Consider the following 6,608-nt stretch of genomic DNA (forward strand, 5'->3'; position numbering starts at 1 on the left):
TGCATTGTTAGGACTACGCTGAGAGATATGCCCAAGCTCTACAAGGCTGTGGCAGGGACACAAGGTTGCAAACCGGTATTGCAAGATCAGGGTTCCAGGGAGGTAAGAAATGGGGGCACTGAACTTCCTCAGACAGTTCCTACTTCCATTTTAGAATGGAATTATTGCTATGAGCTCATGCCATACCCCACCAATGCTTTTCTTTTGCCTTCTATCTGTCTTTCTCTGCTCTCTCAGTCCAGAAGATTGTTTTTTCCATGCACATAGAAAAACTTTACATTTCTTTTGAGGGGAAGGTCATAGATGTGTTAACCATTGATTCCCCTCTAATGTGTGAGAAGCAGGAAGGATTTTTGGACAGTGGTGAGATCCTCTTGTGCTGCGTGCCTACAGCTAGAGATGCTTTTACTATAAAACAGGTACAACACAACTGTTAGCTCCTCTTTTTACGTGGTGAACAGAGGCACAGGAGAGTTAGAGTGAGAGCCATGAGCAGACGATCCCACAGCCTGATCCATATAATTCTGTGCTGTGGATTCTTCCCTCTTCAAAGGAAAAAAAACCCAACAGCCCTCGGGAGGGGGCTGGACCCTTCTTTGGCAGTCTGTGGCCAGCACTGCCAAAAAGGTAGTTCCCTGGTGACCAAAGATCTCCCTTGAACAGCATCTTTTCAGTCATGCTTCTAACTACTGAGAAAAAAAAGCGTTCATTGGCCCTGTCTGTCCAGGGAGGAGATGCCCCCCACTTTCCACAGATCCCTCCAGAAACATCACACGTTTGATTTCTGTCTCCCACCTTTGGGAGACAAGGACCTTTGTCTGCAGGCCAACACCCGGCACATTTTTGAGCCCTCAGTAGAGAAATAACATGTGTCCACATAAAGAGCATGAGAGGGCTGTTTTACTGGGGCTTTTTAACATAGAGGGAGTTTACAACATCTGTCCTGCTGACAAGTTCACTGAGGAAAGTCATGAATGTTTGTGAGTGTGTAAAACAGGTGGGTTTTACACACTCACCTGTGAATCCAGTCCATAAATGGGATTCTTCTCTCTTGGGCCAAAGGCACTCACTGCTTTAACTGAAAATAACACAAATATCATCCACATCTGCAATCATAATTTCAAATAGCCACCAGGTTTCTCCAAAAGGTGCCCGTGTTCCAGGGTATGCAGGACTGACACTTCATGAGCTTTATATTTCCAGTATGTGAAAAGCTGAATGTCAGTACAACATATAGCAATTGAGTGGCAGAACCTTAAGAGGATGTTGGGCACCACTTTTGTGTTTCCACTAAGGTTTTCTTCTTTGGTTCATAAGAGACAGTGGTCTCCATGATGGTTTACTGTCACAACCTTGCATGTGGTATTGTGCTCAGTTTAACAGAAGACACTGACAAACGGATGAATCCTACATATAAAAGGAAGTGTCTACAAAGACATACTTCTTGACTTTTTACAGGAAAAGACTTGGCTGCATCTCAAATTCAGAAACTATGTCTTTATTCCATTGGCCCTTCTCCATGTACAGCAACAACCTGTGATGATGAGGAACTGCCACCACAGTACCCCTCTCCTTCCTGGGAGTACAAACGGATCTCAGAACACTGTCTCCACCGTAACAGCAAATATTCTCTTGGCTTCACTATTTATTTCCAGGAAGAGAAAAGACCCTCACGTGAAGGAGCCGACCAAAGCCTTAATTGCAATAATACCATTCAGTCTTTCTTCAGGGAGCCAAACTGGAGCATAATGATTACATTGAAGAGTACCTCAGAGAAAGAGGATGGAATAATCTAAGACAAATGAAGACTGGAAGCACAAGCTGACACTTTATCTTGCATTATAACCCATGGGATAGAAGGCACAAATACAGTAAATTACCTGTAAGATGTCTTTTCTTCCTAGAATGAATGACTTCTAAGACTCTGGCAATACAATGAAATGAATGAAAGATTCTCCCTTTCTGTTTTTAGAGGGCTGAGTAATAACTTACACTCTTCTTTGTACAGTAATACTTTAGTCAATATTTATAGAACAATGCAGTAAAGCAGCTTCAAATTTGTTCCCTATTTGATAATAAATAAAGATGGTATTCAGATTTCTAGTTGCCTTTAAAACTGTCTAATCTTCTATTTTTATGTGATTTCAGTCTGAATAATTTAGTACCAGAAGAAAGCTTGTCCCAAACATATAAGGTCTCAAAACGTCCAGAAAGGAAATTTGAGAAGCAAAAGAAAATGTTAATTTGTGCAGTGTAACTAGATTTGGCACATCCAGACATTTTACCAAGTCGGGTCATAACTCAGGGACAAACCTTACTTCGTGTCCCTGTTGCTGATTATGTATAATAAATAAGAAAATGATAATTACAGTTGTTACTGTGGCAAGAGTTTCCAGTTCTTCATTCTTTCTGAGTGCCTTGCTTTGCCCTGCATTCAGCAGTTGCAACAAAATGCCCATGTCTCTCCTGCTCTTCTCAGTTTGAACTACAGCAATGGGTTACACCTGGATGTGAGAGTCATGGCTGTGGGAACAGAAAAGCATAGAGGTCCTTTATACTCCTTCAGCAGTTTTCTGTTCTTCAATTATGTCATATGTTCATAACTCTGGCCTTCTAAATCACTGACTTAATCTGTAATCTTAAGTGTTTTGAACTTCTGGAAAAAAACATATATAAATCTGCACTGAAAGGTGTCCTTAGCATGATTTATGTTTTAATATTCTGTACTATTTTCTTCATTTTTACGGGTTATCTAGCATTCACCTCAGGTCTCCCACCTCTTTCTGTTTTGCCCATGAGTGAGTGAACTACCAGAAATTTCACTACACTACTCTCCTCTCCAAATCACTTATTAAATCTCTTTGTATTCCTTGGAAGTAAGTAAAACTAGTCATATCCCTACAAAAGGATTTCTTATGTCACTCTTTTTTTTAATAGAAATAGATAAATCCATTCTATTTCTCTTCTGAAACCTAAATTCCATCTAAAACTAAAGGAAGGAATCAATAAAAGTTAGTAACCAAACTTGAAAAAGCTGAAGTTGGACAAACTTCTGACCAATCCTGCAGAGCTACCACATACAGGACAGCACTGTAATCCAAATCAATCTTGATTTACAAGAACTGTGTATCAGACCATGAAGCATCAGCCCATCCCATCACAACAGCATGGTTTTCCACCTCACCAGCTGTGCTGCTGACCTTCAGACCACGCACATCGCCACATTAGCTTATCAACTACATGATCAATCACTGCAATAATAATTGCAGTAGTCAGTGATACTCTCCCTGACTTTATTTAGATTCATTGCTGGTGGATCTGCGTGACCCAAGGTCTCCTCCCTCAATGAACACATTACCGCCGTTATCTTTCTTTTGGTCATTCATGAGTTTGACAAATGTACATGTTTCTTTCAAAAATACTCAACAAAAAAATAGCCAGAAAAAGAAGATTTTTGTATTGCTCTTTTTATGATAATTAGTTCCTTCTGGGCAGATAATAGACAATTAAATCTCCGCAGCACGAGTTAACCTTTACCAAAGCAATGGGCATGTAGCAGACTTCAGCAGGAAGCAGCTGAGCAACAAGGTAATAGACACCCTCCTCTGTGCAGCTGGTCCTCGCTCTGCACCATAATGAACCGTCTGTCTGAACTGGGGGGTCTTTGCCTTCAGCCTCTGAGATGCTCAAGTACCATCTGGACTTCAGTGACAGCAGACCGGAGGGAAGGACTGATTTGTTAGTCATTGTCTTCACACCTTTAAATCCTCTCTCCATCTCTCCAAACTGGTAACTTAAGTTTCCTTCATTACTTCTCTAAAAGCTATTGATTTTTAAAAACATGATGTTTCCACATGTTTGACAAAGTAACACTGACAGCAGAAAGAGGAGAGCAGAAATGGCAGCAGTTTAATGCCTAATCCAAAGGCCATCACAGTAAATTAAAAATAATCCATGATCTTCAGCAGGCCCAGATTCAGGCCTGAGAGGCAAAGGAGTTCTATAGTAGCCGTGAGTTATTTTTACACTGTCTTGTATGACTGGACCTGCTATCAGATCTCAAGAAAGCAATTAGCATCCCAGCCCATTAAGGGCTCTGAGGACTCAGAATCATCTATAGCTGTGGGAGGAAAAAAAATCATAACACACCTAAAATAGGGTTAAAGGCAGCCATAGGCCACAGATAGCAAATGGAGCCAGGATCTGGAATTGGTATGTGTCAAGATGCATAAATCAGTCCTCCCTGCCAAATTCACACACCACATGGAGTTCATCTAAAACCAGAAAAAAGTGGGTTCTCCTTTCAGCTCTTGTTCAGGATCTTCTCTGTGACATTTGTGCTCCCAGGCCTCAATTTTTCTTCAAAGCGAAGAGGGTCTTAATGAAATGTTTTCCTGACTGTTTCTTTGAGTAGCTCTTTAGCTTACTCTGGAATGCAGAAAATGCTTTTTCTTGGGACCTGTTCCTGACAAAGGCTTCTAGGCGCTCTACCAAAGCAGTATTTGTTTAAGCAAAAATGTTGGATAACTTTCCTCACTCCCTACTGGTAGACTGCAAGTCCAATGCAAGACACTTGCTGAAAAGAGTACGAGGAAAATCAAAGAACCTTAGAATCTAGGGAAATGCTCCCCCAGTCTTGGCTTCTCCTTTCTCACCAGTGCAGACTATAATCCTCAATCAGGTCTGGGTCACAGCACGTTGATGAGTACCTGTTAGTCATCGGTAAACAGTACTCAAGAAAGGGGCTGCAGCTTCATCGCCAGGTTCAATCAAGGTGTAATTGCAAAAGTCATTAGATTGCAGACAGATCCTACACTATGCCTTCAAGATTGTAATGATACCTCTTGTTTTGCTTTTCAGCTCTCATTTTGGTAATTAGTTAAGGTTTGTGGAAGCATTCTGCCTTACAGAGAGAAGATGAGCCAGAATGGAGACTCTGTAGTACAAGGAGGTACCAAAAGTTTAAGAGAAATGGGTGCAATTAGGGACTTTTTAGGGGGTTTAATGATGAAAAAGGATTATAAATCAAATATATTCCCTAAGAGAAACACCCCTTGCTTACTTGCTTATGAGTCAGTTACAGAATATCTGTTATGCCAACTTCAATTATTATGCTGAACAGGAAATAAGTAGAAGGACAGGTTAAGAGATGAAATGACTGAGAAAAACCAGCAACACTGAGTAACCCTATTGTTCACTGTTAAAAGCAACTTGCAAGAACTACGTAAATTGTAATCTGTTTTGTTAAATTCTGAGAACACAGCTCAATGACACTGCATCCTAATTATGAGTCTTCCTAAATTTGTTGACCTCAATGGTGCTTGTCAGTGTTTCTGAAAGTTAGAGGAACACTTGTAAAGGGAAGGAAGCGGCTCTGGGTTTCTTTCTTTTTCAGCTGCAAGGGCGAAGGTGCAATTGTAATTGTCTTATTAACATGATTTGGCCAGGGACAGAGAAAATATGCAAATGCCTTTTGCACACATGGGTTTTGTGCAGTAAAGTGCAGGATTAGCAGATTAGTATCTACCCTGACCCTGCCACACATTTCCCAGTTACCGGGATACAACCTTCCCTTTCTTTGTCCTGCAGGGAGAAGATTGTTAAATTTGAGAAAGCTATCTTGGGTAATAATCCCGGTCAGCAGATTACTTCCTTGAGGAAACTTGGAGCATGAAAAGAAGAGCAGGCTACAAAATGGAAATTTTACTGTGTTTTTTCTATGCCCCATTATGTCTCCTCAGACTTTTTCTTTTTTAATCATTATTTTTTTCATCCACATATTTAAAGTACCTGGAGTTTTGAAGTAAAACATATAGTAAAACAAAATAGATGAGTACTACTCTCTATCTAAAATGCACTCAGCTTTTCCATAGCAAGGTGCTGTTAATTTTTTTGCTCACAGTGTCTTTGGCCCAGAGAACCAGTAGTTATTGCTGTTTGCAGGAAATCTCGATTAATGTCATAGGCAACAAAAGTACAACACTGATATCTTGTACCTGATTGTGCAAATTCAGTCTGTTTCAGCAATCCCTAATAAATAAAGCAACAAAAAATCCTAACTGTAATGCTCAAATTAATTGGGACTACAATATATACTAGTCAACAACCATATATGCAACTAGCTTACTTGACAGCTTCTGCCCCAAGCTGTGAAAATTTCAGGGTGAGGTTCCCCCAGGATCCACTGAACAATTTAAACATAGGCAATAACTAATGAATAGTGGGTTTGCAACAACTTTTTAAAATACCCCATTTCTTTAATGTAGGGGTCACTGCTTTGAGCAAAGGGAGCATCTCAGCCCAGTCACCAATGGCAATATTTGTCCTTCCTCGAAGACAAGCAAATATGGATCAGGCAGGAGTTGAGTGGGTTTGGGTTTGCAGGTTTTGAGGCTTTTGGCAATAGAAATGTTTAGAGAGCAAATTTAGCTACAAGTTAGCTCAAATGAGGCTTGAATGTGGGATCTTACTGAGGGGCTGCACTATCTCGTGGTGATGGGACCAGTCGGTGCTGGCCTTTGCCCTGCCAGGTACCTTGTGGTGGCAGAGCTGAAGGGGTCACACAGACATCAATACAGAGGTTGTGGCTGCAATGTGGGAGGCCTGTG

At 40.8% G+C, this 6,608-nt stretch overlaps 1 long non-coding RNA gene across 1 annotated transcript; it reads left to right on the plus strand.

The window, feature by feature from the left end:
• The first annotated feature begins 3,662 nt into the window (after positions 1–3,662).
• On the plus strand, positions 3,663–5,804 carry LOC113995078. The gene is made up of 3 exons (XR_003543265.2): positions 3,663–3,789; positions 4,861–4,951; positions 5,590–5,804. It is a non-coding gene; the product is annotated as an uncharacterized LOC113995078 (long non-coding RNA).
• Positions 5,805–6,608: the final 804 nt, after the last annotated feature.

Source organism: Pipra filicauda, unplaced genomic scaffold (assembly GCF_003945595.2).
Source record: "Pipra filicauda isolate LSUMZ 115617 unplaced genomic scaffold, ASM394559v2 scaffold218_size1660888_pilon, whole genome shotgun sequence".
In the NCBI taxonomy this organism is placed as follows: domain Eukaryota; kingdom Metazoa; phylum Chordata; class Aves; order Passeriformes; family Pipridae; genus Pipra; species Pipra filicauda.